Consider the following 27,035-nt stretch of genomic DNA (forward strand, 5'->3'; position numbering starts at 1 on the left):
TGGGACCCTGGATTAACATGCTTTATGTGTAGAAGGAATGGGGGGTTAGGCTTAAACCTGAGTTTGAACCTTGGGCTTATACTGCAGTGTAGACACACCCACAGCTGGCCCATATTAGTTAACTCAACTGCAGGGCTATAAAACTGCAATGTAGATGTCTCTTGAAGGTTCCAGAGCCTGGGCTCTGGCTCAAGCCCAGAGGAATTGTATACTGCAGTTGTATAGCCCCACATGCCTGAATCAGCTAATACAAGGCAGCTGTGAATGTTTAAAAGCACATAGTCATACTCTTAGAGGCCAGACTTTCTCATTCCTGACATTAAGAGGAGCAGCTCCAATTCTGTTCCAGTTGAGGAAGAGGGAGTTTGATTCTGAAGCAGTGTTTTTCCATCATTCTTCCTCTTCAGAGTTTGTGTAGTTTTTTTTAAAATGGGAAGTTGTGATGGGGTGTCCTGTTCCCACCCCAGACATACGCTCTGCTGCTAGGGTTGATGAGGGCCAATAAGGAGGCTAATTAACCTGACAGGCCACAGCTGCCTAGGACTACTGAGGAACTATACCCCGGAAGGGGGAACTTTGAGTAACCTAGTGGGAGAGCTGAGTGACAGAGAGAGGGCTGCAGGCCAGCCAGAGAGTTGGAGCGATGGCATGCAAACTGGAAGAGGGTATTGACTGAATGAGCTAATCCCCAGCAAGAGGTACCACAAGCGGTGAGTGATGCACCCCATTACGATATGGCAGAGAATGTGAGTATGATACTCACTCCTGACCCAAGGAGAGTTTGAAAGATTGTGCAGGCAATTGCCCCTGATATAAGGGGGAGAGACTGAGAAACTGTTTAAGATAGCCACCCTGATACAAGGGGAGTGGGAAAGGCAAGGCCCAACTGCAACAGCTCCAGGGGAGGAGGTACCTGCCCCCTTCCCTGCGTGGACAGGGGTGCTGGAAGTAGGGGTGCTGCCACACCCCCTGGCTTGAAGTAGCAATAACAAATACCAAATGCATGGTTTCTATCATCTGCACCCCAATATAAAAAATTGTTCTAGCACCCTTGCCCCTGGGTGGCAGTCTTGAGGGGGAGGGTATGTGATGAGGTGTTCCCTCACACACTGACTGCTATGGTTAATGAGGGCCAAGAAGGAGACTGACCAACCTGACAAGCCACAGCTGAGGGGAATCAGGTGGGCACCTAATCCCCTGAGTGGATAAGGGAGCCTAGATGTGGAGGAATGAGCTGGGCAGGAAATATAAAGACAGGGATTTAGAAGCAGTGAGGGTTGCTGTGAAAGCGTAGACACTCCTAGGAGTAGGGGGAGGAGTGTTTAGAGCAGGGTTTGGCAATGTTTGGCACGCGGCTCGCCAGGGTAAGCACCCTGGCGGGCCGGGCCAGTTTTATTTACCTGCTGATGCGGCACATCGCTCGCCCGCGCCACTTCTCGCCGCCCCCATTGGCCCAGGACGGCGAACCGCGGGTTATCAGCAGGTAAATAAAACTGGCTTGGCCTGCCAGGGTGCTTACCCTGGCGAGCCGCGTGCCGAACGTTCTGACCCCTAGTTTAGAGACTGCAGGGTGTGTTGGCTGCAGTCACTTCCTGGGGAGAGGAAGGAGGTTTTGGGTACCAGGGAAAGAGCAGTGAGGCTAGAGAGAAAAAGGCTGGACTGCTGAGCTGAGGGTCCCTGGGCTGGAACCGGAGAAGAGGGGGGGCCTAGATTCCCCTACTGGCCACTGTGGGAGTGGCACCAAAGTAATGAATGGGAAGACTGACTAGGACTGTTGAGGAACTATACCCCGAAAGGGGGAACTTTGAGTGACCTAGCCATAGGGCTGAGTCACAGAGAGGATGCTGCGGTTCCTGAGACAGAAAGAGGGGCTGCAGGCTGAGAGAGTTGGAGTGGTGGCATGCGAACCACAGAACAGGGTGTTGACTGAATGAGCTAATCCCCAGAGTGACCAGCAGGAGGCACCATGAGTGGTGTGCCCTGTGATAGAAGTAATAATGAATAGATTTCAGCTGTGCATCTGTAGGCACACCACATCCCAATATGCTGCAACAGCAGTGGTGCCTTTGTTAAAATTAAGTCACCCCCTGGATGGTGGTGGTGATCTTTTCTATATAGCATTTTGTGGGGATAGGGAAGGAGACAGTAGGTGTAAAAATTGTGTGGTTTTTTTGGGGGGGGTATCATTTGACTAATCTCTTCTCCCTTCATTCACGTGGCCCTCTACTTATTCCATTATGTGAAGGGGGAAAAAAAACCAGTCCACAAGTTGGCAGGGAGGGGGTTAAAATCCCTCCTCTGGAGAAAGAGGCATATGTATTCCCCAAGTGTGGATTAGAGGGGCTGGCCAGAGGTAGGAAAGTGATTCCCCCTAGCTATCTATAACAGCATTGTACTGTGTAGAGTTAGAAGGCAAATCTGGCAATGGGTTGGGAAAGATGGATTTGTATGAAAATGGCTGGTGCAGAACACTGGATGGACCATTTTTCTGTAAGGAACTTTGTTGTAGCAAGCCATGCCTTGGCTCTCCAAACCCCTCTGGGCATAACTTACCGGATAAAAGTGCTTAGGTCAGAATGGTCATTTCACATGGAGTTGCCAAGTTGTGCTTAACATTACAAGCTTTTACCACTCCTAGCTTTGTGTTGCGGTGGCCTGAGTCAGAAATTCATGCTACTCTTCAAATTTTTGTGGTCACAAGTAATATGAGTGTAAAGCTGCTGCACTTGGCATATCATTGTGCATGTGCACACTTGGCTTCTTGCACTGGTGCTGCACATATTCACCAGGTGTGCTTGTGAGCGCCAGGTTTGTATAATTTTTGAACGGGTCCAAGCAGGATGGACTGGGGCAACTACCCTGGGCCCCGTGCTTTGGGGGGGCCTACACTTCAGGGAGATGCAGGGTCCAGGGCAGCCTGGGGGATTAGCGAGGGGCCTGGCGCTGGCAGCAGCGAGTGACCTGGCCCCAGCCAGCCCTGATGGCTCCCGGGGCTGGGGGCTTGGGGGAAGGGGTGGGGCAGAGCAGGAGTGGGCTGGGGCTGGGTTGCCGGCTGGTGCCAGGTCCCCTGCTAACTCCTCAGGCTTCCCTGGACCCCGCATCCCCCTGAAGCGTGGGGCCCCCCAAAGCACGGGGCTGGGGCGGTTGCCCTGGTCCATCCTATGGACAGGACAGCTCTGAAAACATGAGCCCAAACGTTTGTGGAGCTGGGCCCACGTTTCTGAATATTGGTGGAGCACTGACACCACAGGCCCATATAACTCGCCGCCTATGGCGTGTGTTTGTGTACAGTACACCATGGATAGGTATTCTAGTGCACAATCCACCATCATCCAAACACTGTCTTTTGGCAATGCGTGATAGGACAGAAACAAGTTGTGCAGGGGTGATTGGGAGGAAGGGGTCAATTTCCCAGCATGCAACTGTCTCCATCCCATAATTTTCACACCCTTTTTTTTTTTTTTTTTTTTTTTTTTTTTTTTAAATCCCATGAACCCACATGGTCCTCCTCACTGTCTGCCATCTTGACAGAAGCATGGAGTCCGCACAGCTCCGCACTATTGTCATAAGCATTGCAAGCACAGAATGCAAAATCCTCTGGAATTTGCAAAGCTGGAAGAAGAACTGAATCAGTGGGAATATGATGATTTCCTGGAGGGCACATTGCTGTGGGACATAGCATGAAACGGGAGTGGCGGAAGCTCCCTAAATGTGGGGGTGGAGAGCAGGCCCCTTCCCATGAGGCTCTGCCCCCTCATGCCGCCCCTTCCCCCCAAGTCCCACCCTCTGCTTGCTCCTCTCTCCCTTCCATTGCTCACCCTCATGGCCAGTAAAACTGGGAGGGCATAACCTTCCCACTTTTAAAAGTGACGGCTCCCTTGTTCAGGGAGCTACAGTAATGCCTTGTGGTGTACTGTACTCTTCCTGGCCCAGCTATTTTGGGCAAAGTTAGGATTCATGTGATGTACATCTATTGGTGTACAACTTTGTCAATGGACCTATTAATCTTGTGGCACTTGCTATATATTTAGGATTATTCCACTGTTTGTCACTGATCCTATGAGTTGTCACACTGCGATGACAAATAAGTGGGTGTGTTTGGTACGACTAGGCATTCTGTAGAATATATTGTGAACTAATAGGATGAATTATTTTCCAAATAATAGAATTTTGAGTAACATAACCAATGCGCAAAGAAAAATCTGTGCAATTTAAAGGCAAGTACAGTAACAATTTAATAAATTAATGAAACAGAACTTAACAAGGGGAAAGAACATGCATGTCCATTTTACCTAGACATACAGCAACCATGGCTTTCACAGCTCAGCCTATGTGAAGCTGTGGCTGTCCTTAATGTCCTTTGGTGTGGGTAGGGGTGCAGTCCGTGAAGCCACATGGGATATTGAGGAAGCAGAAAGGTGGTGTAATGAAGTTCTTCGTGGACTGCAAAGAGACAAGCCTGTGATTGTTGAACCTATAGGTCCACAAGAGTCTGCAGCATCCATGTTAGCTGCCAGAGAAGCTCTATCATGTCCTGGTCCATCTCTGTCTCCTTTCCTGCTGGGCATCCACTCTTTCCTTCTCCAAGCTGTCTGCAGTATTCAACCTCCAGGCCCTTTGTGCACAGTCTGATGTGGCACTGGCTAATAGGATCTATTAGAAGAGGACTCTGGATGACATGTTCATTCTCCTCATCTGGAACCCCTCAAGGCTGCAGTGGCAGCAGCTACAGATAAAACACACAGAGGTACCATTGTCAGTATAGTCACAACAGAAAGCGAAAGTTAAGATTTAGGACTCCTTCCATGCTCCCCTAAAGCTTTAAACAAGACATGCTTCTTGACACTTCTGCCTTGAAGTGCTTGAGTACGGCACCACTCACAACACCAGGCAGGGTGAATATGGCCTGCCAAGGGTGAGGGAAATGAGGAAGGAATTGCTCAGTTGCATGAAACGGAGTATAGGGCAATGGCACTGAATACTGGCACCATTTTCCACCAACAGTGGTGATTTTAGCTGATATCTCTCCTGAAGGTGACACAGTTGAGAGCACAGCTGCTGCTGGCATCTTAAAGCCACCTGGGCCCATATGCTGCTAGCCTGTGTACTGTGACTGGTGTGGGAAAGTGTCCATGGAGGAAGAAATAAGGCTGCTACCCCTAGAAACCTACCAGAGAGGATTGCAGAGTACCCCCATCAAAGTGTCAAGATCTCTCAGGAGAATGCCAGGGACATGCCTGTGTACATAAACAAAATGGTCTGCATTCCCCACCCCTCCCTAACTCTACGGTAGGGTTACCATACATCCGGATTTTCCCGGACATGTCCGGCTTTTGGGGGTTCAAATCCCCGTCCGGGGGGAAATCCCCAAAAGCCGGGCATGTCCGGGAAAATCGGGAGGGAGGGAGGGCTCGGCCGGGGCCTCTTTGGCCGGTGCGGGGCCGGGCCAGGGTCGCGGGGCCGGGGGCATGGTGCCGGGCGGGGAGCCGGGGGCGTGGTGCCGGTCCGGGGTAGCAGGGGGTGCGCCGGGCCGCGGGGCCGCGGGCCGGTCCGGGGTAGCGGGGGGTGCGCCGGGCCACGGAGCCGCGGGCCGGTCCGGGGTAGCGGGGGGGGGTGCGCTGGGCCACGGGCCGGTCCGGGGTAGCAGGGGGGGGGGGGTGCGCCGGGCCGCGGGCCGGTCCGGGGTAGCGGGGGGGGTGCGCCGGGCCGCGGGGTCGCGGAGCTGGGAGCTGGTCCGGGATAGCTGGGGGGTGCACTGGGCCGCTGGGGGCCGGCAGTGCTGGGCGGGCCGGGGGTGGTCGGCCGGGGCCGGCACCCCAGGGCCCGAGCCAACCCAGGCTGGAGCCGCCGGGGGCCAGCCTGGGCCGCGCCTCCTCCCCCCACACTCCCCCTTACCTGCTTCAGGCTTCCCACGAATTAGATGTTCGTGGGAAGCAGGGGAGGGGGCGGAGACTTTGGGGAGGAGGCGGAGTTGGGGCGGGGCATGGGCGGGGCTGGGGGCGGGGCCCTGTGGAGTGTCCTCCATTTGGAGGCACAAAATATGGTAACCCTACTCTACGGGGAATGAAAAGCAGATAATGCTACTTCTCCTTGTACTGCTACCTTTTCTAGTATGAGTAAATTTAATGGAAGATCAATAACTGTGTCCTGCTACATTAGGAGCACCATAACTGTAATGGGAAATACATTTACCCACTTACCTGAGAATCGTTCCCCGGGAGTGACTGGACTGTGGTGGTGTCTCAAACAGGTCCTGATGCATGGCGTAGCTGGAGCCCATGGTTGCATGTCCCCCACCACCACCACCACCTCACTGTTCATGCCAGAGGTCTGTGACTGGATCCTCAGAAGTATCTACAGTGGTCTGTGGGGAGGTAGAGGAGTCTCTGCCAAGTATGACATGCAGATCTTTGTAAAGCACTGGATTGACTTCCCCAGTCTTCTGATATGCCCATTGTCATTCCTTCGCTGTCATGTGCCATTGCTGCTGACTCCTGTCACATCCCTTCTCCTGCATCCCCTGTGCAATTTGCTAGTAGATGTCCACATTTCTACAACTGGTCTGTAGCTGTGCCCACACAGCCTCTTCTCCCCACAGGATCCAATATCTCTTCTCTACTCCAAGCCAGAGTGTGTCTGGAGCATATAGCTGGCATGGTCAGCTGCACACAACAATGGAGAGCTGCTACGTGTGCTCGCCAAGCTGAGCAATCAGGAAAAGGCATTTTAAAAGTTGCAGGGCTTAAAATGGGGTGGAGAGAGGGGGGGACTTCTGGTCTCTGTGACCCTGGGCAGTGGAGTTCACAAATGTGATGAGAGCTGTCAGTGTCAGGCATTACGGGACAGCTGCTAGTGGACTGTTAAGATCGATGTAGGTAATGCAGCGTCTACACTCCCGCTGCGTCAACTTCAGTACATCGACCACAGCTCAGTGCCGCTTCGGGAGGAGGTGTTGCTGCATCTCTGTAACAGGGCGTTTGTCAGTGGGAGACAAATTTAAGCACAGACACATGAACAATGTCTATGGAGGGCAGCTTATGTGACCTAACTTTGTAGTGTAGACCAGGCCTCAACCTATATTGCTTCTCTCATAACTCATCCTTCTCTATCCCTTTCATAGATACATGTCCATTTACCTACTGTGTGTCTGAGACAGACTAACTTAGCAAAACATGCTGGTTTGAAATTCAAAGGTGACCAAAAAGGTTGATTAAAACAGGTTACATGCTCTTTAACTTACACCCTCCTATAAGCAGCTACTTCTGCTTTGCTATCCTTCAAACCCCGTGGCATGTAACATGCCACCTTAAATTTGTATCATTTACATAAACAATGGCCAGTTTCCTTCTAGAAGCCACTTAAAGCTCAGGGGAAGCCAGGTCATTCATCACCGGATTTTGTCTCGGGTGATTTAGTTGTGTAGTTCTTAATCTTTAGGAAGAGTTCAGAGGAGAAGACTTCCATCCATCCATATTCAGACACTTCTGTATCTTAACTGTTTACTTGTCCAGATAGTACAGTAACCTATCCAGTTTTTTGTATCCTAGTTGTCCACTTTGTCTTGTCAACCACTACCAACACTTTTCCAAGAGTTCTCTTCAGGTTCACAATTGTACCCAGATCTTTCAGCAATAGATCAACCCCTAGCGTTGTAGCTTACCGAGCTACAGCATGGCATTTGGCACTGTATTCAATGTTGACTCTCTCCTTGCTATTTCAAAATGGAATACTGTGATAACAAACAACTTAATGACATTGTATGGTGGAACAAATTAACTAGGTTCTGCTTGTAATGGGGTGTATTAGGCCCAGAGGCCCTCTGCTGGAGGCCTCTCAGTCGTACCACACCCATCCCAGGGAAGGGCAGTAGAAGAGAGTCCTCCAAGACCAACCAGAAAGAGGCTGCAGGGAAGCAGCCAATCAGGGCCCATCAGGCTTGTATAAAAGGAGCTGCAGGGCCAGTCTGAGTTCAGTTGGCTGGCAGGGACCAGGGGATCAAGGAAAGTTCTCCTGGCTGCTGGGACTCTAGAAAGATAAGGGTCATGGGGAAGTAGCCCAGGGAAACATTGTTACTTCAAGGGATGTGGCTGCTACTTAGAGGGTCCCTGGATTGGGGCCTGGAGTAGTGGGTGGGCCCGGGTCCCACCAACAACAACTGGAGAAATGGCTAAGATCTGAAAGTGGGGATTGAAACAGGCCCAGGGAAGGGACTGACTGTTAGACTCTGGTACATCCAGGGAAGGGGGCTGAACTGAGACTGACTCAGCTGAAGGGTTGGGGGTTTATGAACTTAGTTCAAGAGGAGTGGCTCAGCTAGAGAGCTGGGGTCACTGAGGACTCAAGGGAAGTCAAGTGAAGGCAAAGAGTCTCCAGGGAGGAAATCCAGAGCAGGAATCCTCTCAAGCTAGCCGGACCCCAACTGCGGGGTGCCGTGATGGCCCCTGTTGGACTGTTGAAGGACTGAGCCTGGGGAGGGCTATAGCACATTACTGAGGGCATTGAGATGGGCCCAGTTGGACTGTATGCCCCGGAAGGGGTTTGTTTAGTTTCACACATGGACTGTGTGTGACTTGCCTGGAAGGTTGAGTCAGCAAAGACCTGCCTGAAGAGCAGCAGCTGACAGGGGCACTATGAGTGGAGGAGACGGAGAAAAAACTGCAGGCCCACACAAACTCAACCTGGGGCTGCTTGCATGAGGTGAGTGCACCCCGTTACGTTGCTATTTTGTAGATCCACCAAAATTAACACTACATTAAAATCCTAGTTTTCCTGTTCAGAGATGTTCAAAACCAAAATGTAGACACTGGTTTGTTTGACATTGTTTGATTTTAAGCCCTGCACATGTTAATTTTAGATGGACACAACACAAATAAATAGTTGAGTCCAACTGAACTCACCGGGAATAGTCACAAATAAAGCTACTGATCCTAAGTATTTGCAGGATTCGACAAGTATGCTTTTAGCCAGGGCCGGCTCTAACTTTTTTGCTGCCCCAAGCAGCAAAAAAAAAGCACCACCCCACGAACTCCACCCCACCCCACCCCCGAGCGCCATGCTGCCGGAACACCCCCCCGAGCCGCCAGAGCCTGCCCCCGCCCAGCGCCGCCGGAACCCCAGCGCCGCGCCCGCGCCGCCGGAGCGCCCCCCCGTGGAATGCCGCGCCGCGCCACGCTCCCCCCGCCGCCCCTTACCAGGTGCCGCCCCAAGCATGTACTTGGGTGCCTGGTCCCTGGAGCCGGCCCTGCTTTTAGCATACAGCATATGTTAATGTGATGCTATTCACATAGATAGTCCTATCCATCTTAAACAAAGCTTCCAAGAGGTGGGGGAGGGGGGAGAAACCCTAATGCTGGTAAAATTTGATTTACTTCATGACACTTAAAAATAAATAAAAAAATAATAGCTACTAATATTGCAAGAGTCATGTTACACCTGGAAAGTTGTTCATATTTATATACATTTTCAGATGGACCTGTTTATTTTACATGATAGTCTTAGAATCACAAAAGCCTGAAAGAATTCTGGATTTTAACTCCTGGCCAAAACTTCAAAATGCCTTTAAGAGCCAGGTTGCCAAAAATGTTTAGTTGCTTCCAGACTTCTAATATTGGCATCAGTAGCAGGGCCCAAAACCAAGGAAGTGCCTAATATTTTGTAAACCAGTTCCCTATTTTGAATGTTTTAGGATTGCAATAGGAACAGCATATTGAATATGCATCCAGAATTCAATTTCAAGCCCTAATATTTAACATCACTGTACAAACACTTAGAATTGTGTCTGATGAAGTGGGCATTATGCTCCAATACATCTGTTAGTCTTAAAGGTGCCACAGGACCCTCTGTTACTTTTTACTTAGAATTGGGTAACTGAGTGCCAAAATTTAACGAAATCAATATTGTATAATATATTAATCACAAAATAATGAGTTATTAAAATCCTACTGAACCTATACAGATTTGTTGAGACAAGAAGCTTTTATAGCTATACTCACGTAAATTGCTGGACACAACACATGCTGAGAACAGAAGCTCATTTATTAAATTAACAGCAAAAAAGTTCCAATTAATACATGAAATTAGATAACCCTGTTTCATCCTGAAGATATGCTCAACTGCTACATTAGCTTGCTACTGTAGTGAGGAATATTAAATACAGCTTTCACTTCTCCTTGTCTTTTACTAGCTTTTTCAGTTCTACACTCTATTGGTAGACATTTATTATCACCACTTGATATGCTTTAAAGAAGTGGGTGTGCATCATGTGAGATATGCATAGATGTTAGTGCCTTGTATAAGGTGTCACGGCAACTCAATCACAGAGCTGGGAAGAGAACCCAGGACTCCCAACTGTTTTGTATTGTAACTAGCAGACAGTTTTTCAACAAACACATTATTGGAGAGGTTAATAGCTTGCCTCTGCATGCCACGTTAGCAGCAGTATAGGGATCAATACCAGTCCCTTACTCTTACTCAGAAAATAAGGCCGCTTTAGGCTACTGACTTGTTTTCCATTATTTAAGTGTAAGACGATACAGGAAAAACTGAATTTTGCTTGATGTTTAGACTAGCAAGGAGAAGAGAGTTCATCTCTGCTAACGCAGGACTTCTCTGCAAAAGAATTACCACTGCTTTCCAGTCTAGATGTCCTCTCTGGTGGTATAACGCTTTCCACTGAGAGACTTCTCCCTGTCAGGATGTTTCCTGATATTCAGCCTCAATTTCTCATCTTAATTCCATTACTCCTATTTGGAACCCCCTTTTAAGACCTGTACAATTTTAACTCCATGATGTTTATCACTTAGGTTTTTTTTCTCCCTCTGTATCAACTGTTCCTCCCCCTTCATATGGCCAGTGTTTTTTACTGAAGTTCAAAGCTTGGACATATCTACCTTGACCACCTTCATTGAATAAAGCCCGAGTTCTGGAAGGCAACTTCAGCATCCCACCCTTTGCTTGTCAAACTCTTCCACTATTTGTATATTCTTCATTTTCTATGACCAACAGAGCTTTACCGAGGAAAGATGTTCTAGTTATTTTATCCTGTGCTCACTGCATTTAGGTGACGGTAATTTTACCCTGCAATTTCAACTCCTGTCCTCTGCCCATTAATCACAAACTAGCTCTTCATATCATTTCCATCTGGGCTATGTACTTAGGAGAAAGCAAGACCACCCTCTGAGTTTTTAGAGTACACAGAATCCAAAATTCACAGATACAGTATTTCTGTGCAGTCTTTTCAGAGTTTCAAATTCTAATCCCCAAGCATCTCCAATTCAAGGTGATTATCCCAATTTCATAGGGACATTGAATAAGTTTGACTAACTGAGCGAATTCAGTGTAAGACAGGGAGAGGAGCTTACCCTAACTTGTTGTTCAGCATCTGGTAAAGAACTTCCCACACACTTGAGATTTCTTAAAGTGCAGGAAGAAGAGCAAATGTCCATGAGTTAAAATTTGATTTCAAGCATCAGCTGCATTTTCTACATCATTAGTAGCACAAAACTAAATCAGGAGAAGCCTGTCCCATATTTAGGAACTCCAAGTAGTGTAAAGGCTACATGTTTTGAAGTTAGAAGGGAAAGAAAAATTATGCATTGGCATGAGAGGTTTGCTACCTTATGATGTATCACAAAATTCTTGACTTGTTGCATAAGAACTCTGAGTAAAATAAGTTCTTGTGATTATCTCATGGCGTCTTGTGACATATGACATGGTAACATAGAAACCAGTTCATGTTTTCATTGTACCTTTGTCTAAACTTGTATAAAATTCACCAGTTTGTAAGAACAGACTGGGAACTTGCATTTTTTAAAATCTAGTATGCTGGACTTGTTTTCCATGTCCAATGATCTTCAGTTCGAAAAGTAAAATAAGCTGGTTCAGTTAGTGGATTATTATTATTATTATTTTTTCAAACTAGCAAAAGCTTTCTCTGCACACTTGTCAACCTGCTGAGGCCTAAACATGGAACAATGTGCAAGACACAAAAATTCAGGAAACTTAATACTGTTAGATTAATTCCTTTAGTGAAAACAAATTTCAGTTTCATTATTTGAAGCTATTTAACATTACATTTGCAGGGTGCTCTTTTGGGACTAAATTGAGTGTATTCCTTGAGATGAGGGACAGATAAATAGGAGACTCTGGATGCTTTTCCATTTGGATAAATGTATCATACTTTTAAAACCGGCTAGAATATTAAAATAAGCATCATAAAACCAAATAAATAGAAGTGCCTCTCAGATGTTCTTTGGGACACTGCCTAGCACATTCTGCAGTTATTTTCTCCTTCAAAGTATGCAACTACAACAAATTCCAGGCAGTGGAAAAAAAAGGCCTACTATTTGCTTAAGTTGTTCATTAGCCAGCTGTGATGATTGAAAGTATTCTAGCAAGTATCAACTGTGGTTGGGCTTCTGTGATAAATGAAAGGGGGGGAACCTCCCTTTTATGGACACCCACCCAGACAGTAGCTATAAAATCCCTCTTAGTAGCTGTTCTCTAATTACTCTACCTGTAAAAGGTTAAAAAGTCTCCCTGCTATGCATAGGCAAAAGGAAATGAGTGGACTCCTGGCAAAAAGAGCCAATGGGAAGGCCAGAACTGAAAATTAAAAAAAGACGCCCCTTTTGTCTGTCTGTCTCACTCTCCTGGGGAGAGGCGGACAGGGCAGCAGTTATGCTGTAAGAAGCTTAGTTCCTAGGTATGATACTGATGATTTTTTCATACCTGGCCCATGTATTTAAACCCCCAGATATGTAAGTAGGTCAGGAAATGTCTAGGAAGATGTGATTAGGTTTATCCCTTTTATTTCATTATGGCTTGTGGATTCCTCTGTGCTAACCCCAGGTGCTTTTGTTTTGCTTGTAACCTTTAAGCTGGACCTCAAGAAAGCTATTCTTGGTGTTTAATCCTTGTAGTTCCTCTTTTAAAATTTAGCAATAGCCTGAGTTCCCAGGTGTAAATTTTATTAATAAAAAAAAGAAAATACCCTGTTTAAGAACAGAATTGGATTTTTGTGTCTTAAGAGGTTTGTGCATATGTTGTTTAATTAGCTGGTGGTAACAGATGACTTCCTTTTTTTTTTCCTTTAGCACCCCCCCCCCCCAGAGGGGGGGTGAAAGGGCTTGAGGGTACCCCACAGGAAGGAATTCCCAAGTGCACCTTCCTGGGCTCTCAAAGGGGTTCTGCATTTGGTGGTGGCAGCATCTACCAATCCAAGGTCAGAGAGAACCTGTAACCTTGGGAGTTTAATACAAGCCTGGAGTGGCCAATATTAATTTTTAGAATCCTTGCGGGCCCCAACCTTCTGCACTTGAAGTGCCAGAGTCGGGAATTAGACTTGACAGCTTCCATGATAACTTTGAACAAGCCAGGGATTGAAGTGTTAGTGGTTCTACTTTAACTAACCTTCAAGGGTATTAAAAATTTGACTGAATGTGTAGTTATTTGTACTCATTAGTACTTTAACACTGTAAATTAAATCCATAATTACTAGGAGGAATTTAGTGAAGACTGAAATTCTGGTCCAATTCTCCCTCCCCTCTCCCTGGTACGCTGGTGTGAATCCAGAATGCTAGATTTACACTGGAGTAACAGAAGCATTTGGCCCCTTGACCCATTTCTAAGTATTCCAGAGTGGGGCAGGAATGTGTCTTAACAGGACCAAAGTTCATATCTACTCTTTTGCTCAGTCATGCAACCCTTACCCATGAATACCTTAATCTAACCCTGACTGGAATTAATCTACATAAGGCAAACCACATATACCCTCAATGGCTCTGTCTGCCACTTAGTGACAACAGGGTCCCACCTCCACTCAGTGATTGCATCAAGGACTCTGTGCCTCATACCTACCCCCTTAGGCAGAATGTGTCTATTTGGGAGGATGCGTGGGTGGGCGGGCCCTGCTGCATTCTCCTTCTCCTGCCACACAGTCCTTCACTGGGGTGATGTTCGCCCTTTGGAGTACAAGGGCAGGTAGGGATAAAGGGGGTAGGAACAAAACAAACAGGTTAGGTGTTTAACTATTGAATTAGGAAATTTACTTAAGGCAACTAGATTTTAACATGTTGGCCTCTGAATACTCTTCAAACTATTAGCCCTGAGGATATGTAAAGTTGTCAGGGAAATAAATACAATGTACTGATTACACATGTAAAGACATTTCCAAGAGACTGCAAGCTGGATTCTGTATTTGTATCAATAGTTCTCTGGTCAAAGAAGTGAGCTGCTATTGTTAGGTTTGTAGCAACTTGCTCATCACTTCTTTATAGAAAGTGTAGTTTCATGTTCTACAGAAATTTTGCAATTAGTCTCATTTGACAAATTAAAAATGTCCTTACCGCTAATAAGAATGGCCATACTGGGTCAGACAAATGGTTCATCTAAGCCAGGATCTTGTCTCTGACAGTAGCCCGTGCCAGATGCTTCAGAGGGAATGAACAGAAGAGGACAACTTTGAGGATCCCTCCTCTGTCACCAAGTCCCAGTTTCTGGCAGCCAGAGATTTCTGGGATACACGGAGCATGGGGACTTAAGTTGGCTGAACTATGTGGCTCGGGTGTGGATTTTCCACACTTGAGTGATGTGGCTGAATTGATCTAATTTTCTAGTGTAGCCCAGCCCTGTATAGCCTCCATTCTGCTGGACTTCTGGCTGCACATCTACACTTACAAGGGTTTCTTGGGGTGGGGGTGGTTTTTTTGTCTTTTTGTGGGGAGGGGGATGTGATGTGTGTCCCCCACTCCCATACAAGGCCTGAGGAGGCAAAAAAAAGCCAATTAATCCTGAGACAGGCTGCCACTGGAAGAGAGTCAGGGCTGATAAGATCTAACTCAGTGTTTCCCAAACTTGGGACGCTGCTTGTGTAGGGAAAGCCTCTGGTGGGCCGGGCCGGTTTGTTTACCTGCCGCAGGTCCGGCCTATCATGGCTCCCACTGGCTGCGGTTCACTGCTCCAGGCCAATGGGAGCTGCGGGAAGCAGCGCGGGCCGAGGGACATACTGGACGCCGCTTCCTGCAGCTCCCATTGGCCTGGAGTGGTGAACCGTGGCCAGTGGGAGCTGCGATCAGCCGGACCTGCAGACGCGTCAGGTAAACAAATTGGCTCGGCCTGCCAGGGGCTTTCCCTAAACAAGCAGCATCCCAAGTTTGGGAAACACTGATCTAACTGATGTTGAAGCCCCACTCAGCAGGGGGAAGCCTGAGCAGTATAAAACCAGGAAGTAAAGTGCAAGAAGGAACACTCTAATCGTAGTCTCACTAGACCAGTGGGGAGTTAATAACAGATGGGGGAGGGTCACTTAGTCTCTCCTCCTCCTTAGCCTGGAGAACTCCCTTGCAAAACTTCCCAGTTTGCTGCTCCTGTTTACGAGCCAATGTAACACTCCCACTTCTATAATCTTCCTTATGCCTACTTGGTTCCCAGAGAATTGGACTTACTGGAGGACTTGGGAACAGTGAATGGTTTAAATGTGGTGCACATGCCAACCATATTTGGAACTAACTTTGTAACCCTGTGCATAAAACTGTCAAACACCCACGCAACCCTGTACCTTGACTGATTTGAAGTGATTCTGGTTTAGTGATTGCATGCCACACAGCTGAAAGGGGGATCTGGATTTCATTCTTAGTCCGTTTCTCATTAAGCTGGGAGGGCTGAGGCAAGGGGAGAGGGTAGGCTGATAGTCTAAGGCAGCAGACTCAAAGGCTTTTCTTCTGGTGTTCTGGCCTTGCTATGGGTGTGTAGGCTCAATCCTGGCTTGTCTGGGTGCTCAGTGATAGGGGCCATGCAAGAAATGAACTAGGTGTAGTGAGAGCTTTTTACCACACAGTAGTGATCCCTTCAGCTTGTTAAACTACCATGGGAGATACTGAGTGCCATTTGTCTGCAGCTAGAAGTGTCATGGCAACGAATGGACCGTGATGTTAAAGTGCTAAAACAGGGCTAAAGTGAGGGTGATCCTTGGGCAAGGTCTGTGCAGGAGATGAGTCCTGGAAGGAAGCATCTCCCCATGTGGTACTAAGTGGCATAAGCATGTAGGACAACTTATCCTATGCAGGCTCTATAAATCCAGGTCCTAAACTTACTGCTGCTCTTGAATCAGGGAGTGCTACAGCAGTGGGCACTCTGTCCTTGAGAGGACCCAGCACCTCTGATTGTTTTCACTAAGATTATGTCCACGCTTGGAGCAGATTCCCAGCTTTGCAGACCTACTCATGGTAGCTCTCATCAACCAAGCGCACTCAAAAACAGTAGTGCAGCTGCAGTACCACGGGCAGCGGTGAATGGCAGCACAGGCTAGCCACCCTGAGTACAACTCCACCTGGACCTAGTCGGTGCGTACTTGTGGCAACTAGCCCATGCTACTCCAGCTACACTACTGTTTTTTAGTGAGCTACCTTGATGATGAGCGCTAGCATGGGTATATCTATGCAAGCTGGGACTTACAGCCCTAGCTCCAAGTGTAGATGGCCCCAGGAGTCCCACTTGCTCAGAGGCTTCAGTTGGAGTACTGTGTCCAGTTTTAGTCCTTTCTATACACTGGTGACCACTACTGAAGGTTTGTGTTTGTCCAGAAGACCGTGCTTATGCTCCTTAAACAGAACAAACTAAAATCTCCCTCAGCAGTGAGTTGTCTGCAGATTTCTCTCTTTAAATCCGCCTGTAACTAGCTTTACTTACTCAGGGCTACAAGTTTAACCTTCTCATTAAACCTGAGTTTCCTATCTTCAAACTAAGGTGTGTGTGTGTGTGTGTGTGTGTGTGAGCTGGGGGCCAAGTAAGGTACTGAGCTCTGACTTCTCAGTTAGATAGAGGTAAGAGGAAATCTAGGGAGGTTTCCTCTTAAGTGTTGGAGAAAGACGCTCTGATTTAGAGCTTTCTTTTGGGTCAAGGAAGTTGTGGTGTGTGCGCACTGGCCCCCTGGCGCAGGACAGTCTCCACTTTTCCGTTACAACAAAGCACATCAGAAGTTTGAACTACTTAGTTGAACAGAATATTCTACTGCTCCAGAGAGCTTTCATTTAAAGGGACATATTGAAAACTTAGTCTTTCTTCCCATAGTATCTCAAGAGCCTCTTGACATTTGAATAGTCTTATTACTGTAGTGCCTGGAAGCCCTAGTCATAGGCCTGGATCCCATAACTTTTTATCCTTTACTTCAGATATGTCCTCAAATCACTTGCCTGTGTGGTGTGTTTTTTTGTGTTTTTTTTTGTTTTGTTTTTTAGTATGCCAGTAGCATTCTGAGCCCTCCAATCAGAATCAGGGCCTTATTTGATCCTTATTGTCAAACAATATCTCAGAGGAAAGGCCAATTCACTACAGGAAGATCTACACAAGCAAAATGAGCCAGGATATAACTCCAAATGGCTCATGCATCTCAAGTAATATCTGAAAAGGATCCTATGTTGGTCACTCCAAATGCTAAGCTACCTTGAATCTGTCAAGAATTTTACTGTACTAAAGATTGGTGTCTATCTGGCAAGGATATTAGTAGGTAGTTCGTTATTTGTATGTATATTTGTAACAGTACATGCAAAGGAATGAAGCCTGAGGTTGGGAGAAGTTAGTGGTGGTAGGCCTGTTCCGGTGAGGTGCTTGCCCGTTAATTGCAGTGAGTATGGAAGATGACTCTTCCCTATGCAAGGAATCCCTTGTGACATGTAAGAGTCCTGCCTTTTTTAAAAAAAAAAAAAAACCTCTAGCCTCTTCATCAGAGAATGTTGCTCAGCACAACCAATACTAGCACATGCTTCTTCTCTTTGTGTTCAAAATGGAGTCACGTGCCTTTTTTAAGAAGCTAATGGGAGCTAGTCTTAATAGGGCATAGCATATGGAGCAAGATCAGTTTGCATGATATTGCTCCAGATAGTCCTACTTCAAGAGAGTTTCACAGTAGCATACGAATTAGTGTATTGTACTGTAGTTCTCAGTTCCTTACGTGGCCTGACTGGCACTGGCAAAAGTTACAATCTCCTGCAAAACACTGGTGACTTTTGCACTTTTAAGAGTGCCTGTGGAATGAGTTTAACTATAATACTTCGAGCCAGAAAAGGACACATCAGTCCTGAGAGAGATTCTAGACTATTTCGGTGTGTACTGTGGTGCTTCCTGGGGGTTCCCAGGGTTGTGAGGCACCTTGCTATCACCTGCCCTTAGTGTGAGGAAGTCCTTGTCTGTGCCTGCCAGGGGTCAGCTTCCCAACTCCATTGGCAACACACGTATTGCCCTGTAGGCCTATGCAGCCCCCCGCCTCCCCTCCCCATAGGTTAGAGATAAGCACACTCTAACCCCTGAGCATCCCTGGAGTGTCCAACCCCTCTTCCACTGGACACTCGTAGTATTCACATATTTGCTGCTACTAGGGTGACCAGATAGAAACTGTGAAAAATCAGGACACAGGGTGGGGAGTAACAGGAGCCCATGTATAAAAAAAGCCCCAAATATTGGGACTGCCCCTATAAAATTGGGACGTCTGGTCACCCTAGCTGCTACTGAAGAAGCAGTACACCTCAGCTTGCAGTTTCACCTCAGATCACTACGCCACGTAATGCAGAGTACTTATGTTTATAGTGAAAACAAGTAAGTTCGTTGAATAAAGTGTAGAGATTCAAGTAATCGCAAGTAGAAGTATCAAATGGTTACATATGAAATATCCATTCTAGAACCTAGATTGACTTAACTAGATACTTTTGTGTCTTACAGAACATTGCTTCCCCCAAAGTCCTTCCAGTGTGTTATAGTCAGGCTTGGCTGTGACCCTCTGTTCATAAGACAAACACACTATTAGCTTGTCTCCTTAGTGAAGGATCCAGGGTGTACCTCAGTAGTCAGACATACCCCCCCAACAATCCATTGTCTTTACTTGTACTCCTCCCTGCAGTTTTTTTTCCCCTGTAAATTTCCTCTTAAAGATTTCACAATCTCTTGATTAGCATTTGGCTCAGTATGCCAACAGGCATTCACTGTCAGACATACAATGTCCAATACATGCTACCGGACAGAGAGAGAGAAGCGTCCTGTCTGAGACATGTCGCCTCCTGGTTACCTGCCTTAACAATTTTCAGTACAGGCAGTCCTCGACTTTACGATGTTTGACTTACAATGAACGGCACTTACGACATTTCTGAATTGACACCCTGATTCAACTTAACAACAATTGGTTTTGACTTGGACACTCGGTCCCGCAATGGAGTGGTTTGCAGTTCCAAGTTAAGATGTTTCGACTTACAATGCAATTTTCAGGAACCAATTGTGTCGTAAGTCCGAGGACTGCCTGTACGGACAACTCTTTTTAAATATTATCCATATACACATTTTGCAGTGATTATGATGAATAGTGGGCTACTGGCTTCTGTAAAATTCTACACATCCTCTGTGCCCTCTGCCAGTTGGCACAAAGAGGTTCTTGGGTCACACATACATTGAAATCTCTTCATGATCAAATTGAGCAAAACTGATGTTTTAACTTAATGAGATCCAAAATCACTACTACTACCCAAAAAAAAAAAATTTATTCAGTGCACAAACAACCTATCTTGCAAGGACAGAACAAGTTCTACTAGGCACTTTAGTTCCATGGCAGGTCAGTCAGGTTATTCCAGCAGTTTACCCCCACATGCTTTAAAATCCTTCTCTTGTATTCCAGTGACCCACAGGCCTCTAAATTCCTTCCTATCTTTGGAAGAAACCACATATGTTATTCCTACTCCTTCAACCTACAGTCCCACTGATTACTATAAAGAGCAAACGAAGTATCTTAGAAATTCAATTTTGAACTATATAGCAGGGTGGCCAATATGAGGAGTGATACCTAAAACTGATCACTAACCCAAAACAACCATCTCAAAGAAACTGTAGAATTTCTTAGGTTTATATTTTTGGGGAGGGGTCTTCTCCATTTTTAAAGGAGCTCCAAAGATTCCCTTCCACATCTTGCACTTTGGTCACATGAAGAAATATGTGGGACTCTTTTTGGAATCTTCTGGCATAGTTGTCTTTCTAACATTGAGGAGCAAGAGACTTGAGGCCAGTTTTTACTGAAGTTGGAGCAGGGAAACTTGGGAGTAGCTGTAACTCCCCAAAAGCTCCAGAAAAGCCTTGTGAGTGCCAGTTCATGAAGGGAGTGAATGAATCCATGCATGTCCTGCCCCACTCCTTCCCATCAGAGCTTGGCCACTTTTTTCGGTGTGATTGGCCCCTCTTCCAGAATCTCCCCAGTGCAAAGTGTCAGACTTTGTTCTGTCAGGCCCTCCAGCAGTGTCTATGCTGGTAGAAATCTGGAGTCAGTCTGGCCCAGTGAACTCTCCAAAATACTACTGAAAAGGCTGACCTTTTGTTGCCCTAATTCTAGACCTATTAGTATATTTGTAAGAGTACAGTTCAACAAATGACCTCTACTGAAAACAGACTGCCGTTTATTCAAACTCTTATTCCAGATGCACTAGAACAGCTAGTACCACTTATGTGGTTCCACCTAATTAGCCAAAACAAAGGCAGAAATCTATCTTCCCAAATTAAGAAAATGCATTTAATTCAGTAGAAGAGAGAGTAGATATAATTGTTTTAACTTTGGCCAATGATATATAATATTGATGCTCACGGTTATAAAATTTTCAAACTGTTTTGATTTTGGCTATAATCAGACACTAATTCTGGAGATAAGAATTTTTGCTTTCAGCTAATGTAAAGTTTACAACTAAACTGCCAAGAACAAGGGAGATAAATACATCTACTACCTGCAAAATAATCAGCCATAAACTGAAGATAGCAGATTCTTCAACTGCTAATATTTCATTCCATAGTGCTCCTGTCAGGGCCATGAGTTATTGTAGCATATGATTCAAATTAAAATTCAATTGAGAACAAGCAGCTTTATTCTTAGTGATTATTTCTCTCATCTTGATTTTGAACTGGTGCAATTGAAAGTGTCATGAGGACTGTTAATTGATTAAGTTAGGATGATACTGAATAAACTAGCCTACTTCCTTCACTACCTCCTCCCTGTACAACTGGGCACACTGTCAACCAAGATGCAACTGTTCAGATAGCACTTTGCTTTCCCTACTACTAGGTGGGACTACCTTTTTTCATCCTACAGACTGCAGTTCTGGATATATGCCTATCTCTTGTCTGTGGCAGGACACAGCAATAACACTGTACCCTCAGCTCAGCCTGTTGGATTTATTTTACTAGAAAATATATTTATATATTCACTTAAAACACAATAGAAAGGTTTTCACTTAAGTTCAGTAGGACTTTTCCATGGGATAGACTTGTTAACTCTATCCATAATGTTGAATCATGGGTCTCTTAACTTTGTTCCTAGCCCATGATAGATATATCCCTATTACAGCTGTCAGGTACTCTGGAAGCTTCCCCACATACAGATTCAGTGCTCCTCATTGGTGAGCTGCAATAGCATATACAGACATAGCTAGTTAAACTTGTGTGCCCTGTTCTCTGTTACACAGTACCTAGGCACCCTAGTCATGGACTAGGACCCCATTGTTCTAGAACCTCCAAAGGAGCCATGTTTTCTCCCATTCCTACTCGTTTCTTTGACCAATATAGCTACAAATACCATATTGCGTTCATTTTAAAAACATGCATTTTTCCATCACTTGAGTTAACAAAATGTAGACAAACTATGCCGGAATGAAATTACTTCATCAGTGGGAATTCCTTATTGTGATGTCTTAAATTTTCCTCCAAAGATCTTAATCTGATTCTACTGCAAAGTGCTGCATTTCCTTCCATTTTTTTGTTTTAGTTTAGTGGTCTTACAGTGGTCTTTTTCGTGATCTTTTAGTGGTCTTTTCAAGCAAGGCAGTACAGGACACAGTAGCAATTGGAAAGACAGGTCCCATGTCAAATAACCATATTTCAGATCTTCTAACCCCAAAGTAACATCAGCTGCCAGCCTGTGCCGCCATCTTTTCAATTAGATGGTGTCATGAAGATTACCAGTGAATTTAAAGCTGATATTTAACAACTAACAAGGTGCTGGGTGCTATTTGAGGCACAAATGAAGACTTTATGCCAGCCTCAGTATAAGTAACACAAACCATTTATCCAAGCTGACCAAATAGAGGTCCTCACTGGACACTGCAGTCTCCATTTTAAGTGGATATGGAAACAGCACTGTTAGCTGTGGTGGACTGACACTGGTAAGTCTAGCAGAAGTGTTTCTTAAGGAGGGATTTGTTCATTCTGGTATCTATGCGTGCCTCATCACTCTAGTGTCTGAGCACCTTCTGTATCCTAACAGATGTGAGGGCAGACTCATGCCAGCTTTACACAGTAGGGACAACAAACAAAAGTATGGAAGCATGAGGGGATGGCTACAGAAGGAGCTATGAAGCAGGAGTCCCTGACACAGCAAGGGGGGGGGGGAGTAAAAAGTGCAGTAAGTAAAGCTGATGTAGGCATACACAGAATTGTCAGTCTTTGGGCTGGGGCACCTTTCAATTAATGGAGCCAGCTGTGGTTTCAACAGTAGCAGTGATCTGACCAGCAGATGAGGAAGAGTTTAACTGCAGAGTTCTGGTCTACTGGCATTATCCAATTGCCCTCAATGGTGACCCATGAGTGTCTGTAGAACCTCAGCCTCTTTCACCAAGGTTTTCTGACAGCATAACAACATTACCAAACAGTAGATCTGTGAATCAATACTGCTTTATTGCCTATAATAAGTCTCTCCTAGGCCTGCAGAGGAAGGGTGTCACTAGCAGGGTTCTGTCTACCAGCATTCTGCTGCTTCTGTCTGAAATAATACTATCAGCCAGTGGTGCATCTCAAATGCTACAGACACATGACCTAGAAACTGATCATCCTTTAAAGGTACGTATGGCATGCTGATGCTTCACCTGGAGTATTTTAGGGGTTATTGTTCAGTTAGCACAGTGGCTTTCAACCCATGGTCTGTGACCTCTGGGCTTCCACAGACTATGCCTAAGATTTCCAAAGGGGTCCATGCTGATGTTTGACATTTTTGAGGGGTCTGCAAATGAAAAAAGTTGAAAACCACTGAGTTAGCACAATAGTTCATAAGCACAACTTGGCATGCATCCAGCATTGTGCAATCATGAATCTTGAATTCCCCTTCAAGAATTTGGTATCCCAAACAGCAAAACAAGAATTAAGTGCACAAAGTGATGTAAAAGGCATCAGTGACTCTTCATTCCAAGTTCTTCTCTAGTCTCAAATTTTTACCTTCCCTTGCACAAGGATGTCAGTTTTCGGATAACTTTATAATAGTGAATGTTTATGGGGATTTAAGATGTATCTGAAAGATACATATTGCTTCTGTTCCCATTTTGACTGGTGGGGAAACCTACAATTGTTGCATTCCTTTGGCATTTCATTTGGCATGAAAACATTGCATTTTTTAATGGTAATCAGAAAGCAAGTCCCAAGATAGCACACTAGTATCTGGTTTGCTCCCCCACTCAGATTCATGGATCTACTACACCGTATATGTTTATGCCACATTTAATCTCTGAAGACATTTGTCATGTTAGACTGCTATTGGCCCAAGACGGTCCACAATGTCTTCCTTTTTCTAACTGCAGCACCTGCCTGGACACCAGAACATCTGACGCCAAAGCTGGAGGTCAGGCTGTTCCAGAAGATGCATTACAAATATTTTGTTTGGCAAATAAACAGAGCATTCATTAGGCAGATGATCAGTCCTATTCTGTATAGCTGTCCTACTAATGCGGGCTGATGAGTCTGAAAGTGAGTATAATATTCTGGTTTTCATTGTTGATCGAGATTGAAAATAAGGTTGTGGATTTTCAGTCCCATTTAGGAAGAAAGATCTGGCATACATTTTTACAGCCGTTCCACAGGAGTATCTGGTATCCTCTTAAGTAATAGTCGTATCTACCTCATCAGATGCTTCAGAGAACCCAGGTTGCAAATAAACAGAATGCTCAGGCATCTACAAAATGCAGGAGGTGCTTCTTTCAAACCTGCATTCATGTAATATTTAAGAGATGCACAATCAAATTTCTGAGGGAAGTCTCTATACACCCTGTTAACAAGCAGTCACTGTCAACTGCGTATTAATGAATTCACCAACTTCAACACCTGGAAAGATACTGGAACCAATTATTAAACAATCTGTAAGAACAATGAAGTTACTAGGTGCACAACTGGTTGAAAGACCATACTCAAATAGTAACTATCAATGGTTTTCTGTTAAACTGAGAGGGTGTATCTAGTGGGGCCCCTCAGGGGGTTAGTACTGGGTCTGGTACTAGTCAAAATTTTAATTAATGACTTGGACAATGGAGTGGAGAATATGCTTCTAAAAATTGCAGATGACACCAAGGTGGGAGGGGGTTGCAAGAACTTTGGAGCACAGGATTAGAATCAAAACAACTTTGACAAATTGGATAATTGGGTCTGAATTCAACAAGATGAAATTCAAGAGACCAGTGCAAAGAAGGAAAAAGCAAATTCATAGCTATAAAATGGGGAATAACTGGAAAGGATCTCCAGGTAATGGTGGATCACAAATTGAATATGACCCAACAGTATGATACAGTTGTGTGAAAGACTAATCTCATTCTGGGGTGTATTGTATATAAGACACAGTAGATAATTGTTCTTTACTCCACACTATGTAGACAAATTAGAGAGAGTCCAGAGGATAGTAACAAAAAAGATTTTTCTAAATCTTACCTATGAGGAAAAGTTAAAAAAACAGCACATGTTTAGTCTTGAGAAGTCTCAAGAGACTTGATAAGTCTTCAAATATGTTAAGGGCTGTTAAAGGGGCCAGTGATCAGTTCTCTAGTCCACTGAAAGCAGGAGAAGTAATAATGGGGTTAATGTGCAGCAAGGGAGATTTAGGTTAGATACTAGGAGAAACTTTTAAACTCTAAAGATTATAAAGACTCTAGAATAGTCTTCCAAGGAAGGTTGTCAAATCCCCATCTTTGTAGACTTTTAAGAACAGGTTGGACAAATACATGTCAAGGATGGTTAAGGTCAGTGGCTCTCAACCTTTCCAGACTACTGGACCCCTTTCAGGGATCTGATCTGTCTTGAGTACCCCCAAGTCTCACTTCACTTAAAAACTACTTGCTTACAAAATCAGACATAAAAATACAAAAGTGACTCAGCACAGTATTACAGAAAGATTGCTTACTTTCATTTTTACCATATAATTAGAAAATCAATTGGAATATAAATATTGTACTTCCATTTCAGTGTATACTGTATAGTATATAGAGCAGTACAAACAATTATAAACCAACTCCAGGACATAACCCCAAAGATCAGAGCTGCCAGATCTCAACACTCTGCCAATGACACTGTGCCGAAACTGGAGTCCCCCAGATGGCCCTGATTCTGACTGGCCACCAAGAAAAGTTCATCTGTTTTATGGGGAGTGGTGAGCACTGTATGTGTAGCATGTGCAGTCTGTTTTGGGTGATTGTTAATAAAGAGAGGTTATGTAGTTTTTACTGAATTCACTAGTGCTTTTTATATAGTCTATTGTAAAACTAGGCAAATATCTAGATGAGGTGATGTACCCCCTGGAAGACCTCTGTCTACCCCTAGGGCTACGCATACCACTGGTCTAGGTTTACTTGGTCCTGCCTCAGTGCAGGTGAAAATTTCTTGTTGGCAGCATGAACAGAGAGTTGTTAGCTTCCTGAGTGTTATCTGGCTGAATTGGGGAGGGCTGTGGAACATTCTGAGCAGATATCTCCAAACAAGACAACCTCTAACATATAGTACGGAGGGTTATGAACAACATAAATTACTAAAGGCCCTTTGCCTGGATCTGACAATTAGTCCCTCTGAAGGAGAGAGGACAGCACATCTGGAAAGAGGCACCAGCATGCAGCTGTAGGAAGGCAGATGGCTTTTAAAAGCTAAAGTCTAGTTCAAGGGGAAAAAACATTTAACACCAGCAAGACTTTCATAAGCCAAAAATCTGTACTGAATTACATTTAAATATTTTGTGCTTCCACTAGGGGGGGCACAGTAGTCAAGATCAGCCCGAGGTCTTGCTGGAGTTTAGCAAACCCCGCAGTGAATCCCATACAAAGAGACTATCCCAGAAAAAGTTTACAATTGTATTGTCCAGGCTTTAAGTTACTTGCAATAAAGTGAATTTCAAGTTTCTCCTGCCCTCCCTCTCCGCCCCCAAGTGCCTCCTGGATTTTGATAGGCTGAGCAATATCTTCCGATGAAGACTCTCTCAATTTTATTTTTTTAAAAAGTCTAAAATTTCAAAAGCAAGATAGCTTGACAGAGAAATTAAAAGCTTTCCAAAGTGCTGCCCCATTCTCTGGGGAAGTGAATAGTTTTCAAGCACCCCTCAGGCAGTGTTTCACAGGAGAAGGGCAACACCTCTTTAAGTGCCAACTTTAGAAGGACCAGCTCAGCAGCCTAAATAAAAAGTACTGGTGGATGTGCCATTTCTAGAAATGTTTGTTCTAGACAAACCCCTGCTTTCTTGGTCTCTCCCTTTCTTTGCTGGAAAAGCAATTCCTCTCCCTCCAGCAGAGTAGAGATCCCTTTCCTCTCCCCCTCCACTAAATCCCATCTGGCAGCCAGCACTGCTTGCAAAACCTTTATCTCAAAATAAAATGCAATACCGCCACCAACCCCTCCCTCACTAACCAGCGAGGCTACTCACGGGCTGATTGTGGCCTCAGGAGTTGCCCAGAGATCTGAGCAGGGAGACGGTGGCGAGCAAAGCAGATCCAAGGGGAAGATGCTGCAGGACTCTGAGTTGTTTTGAAGGTCTGACTCTGGCTCTCTCCAGCCCTCCCTCCCTGGATGAATGATGTCAGAAGCAAACTGGGTGTGGAAAGAAAATAATTTTCAAAGGAGGCTCTCAACTGCCTGGAAATGCAAGGGGGCGGGGGGAGACTTGGAACAAACTTTTCCCGCCTGTTTCAATCTCCAAACACATATAGATAGTTAGGTCTGGGTTGGCTTCCAGACTCTTTGTAGTGGGGGTCACAGACAGCTCCTGAGGACCAGATTTTCTAATTTCAGTC

General features: G+C 45.3%; 1 protein-coding gene across 2 annotated transcripts in view; it reads right to left on the minus strand.

Moving 5' to 3' along the window:
• Positions 1 to 26,798, minus strand: part of EMP2 (epithelial membrane protein 2) — a 40,324-nt gene extending 13,526 nt beyond the window's left edge. The window contains exons 1-2 of one of the 2 annotated variants that reach the window (XM_054042195.1): positions 26,669 to 26,798; positions 13,858 to 13,961 (exon numbers count right to left, since the gene is read on the minus strand). The gene's annotated coding sequence lies outside the window, so the exon portion shown is untranslated. The remainder of the gene's footprint in view (positions 1 to 13,857; positions 13,962 to 26,668) is intronic. The other variant, XM_054042194.1, reaches the window with a different exon arrangement.
• Between the last annotated feature and the right edge of the window lie 237 nt (positions 26,799 to 27,035).

Source organism: Malaclemys terrapin, chromosome 10 (genome assembly GCF_027887155.1).
Source record: "Malaclemys terrapin pileata isolate rMalTer1 chromosome 10, rMalTer1.hap1, whole genome shotgun sequence".
NCBI classification, from domain to species: Eukaryota; Metazoa; Chordata; order Testudines; family Emydidae; genus Malaclemys; species Malaclemys terrapin.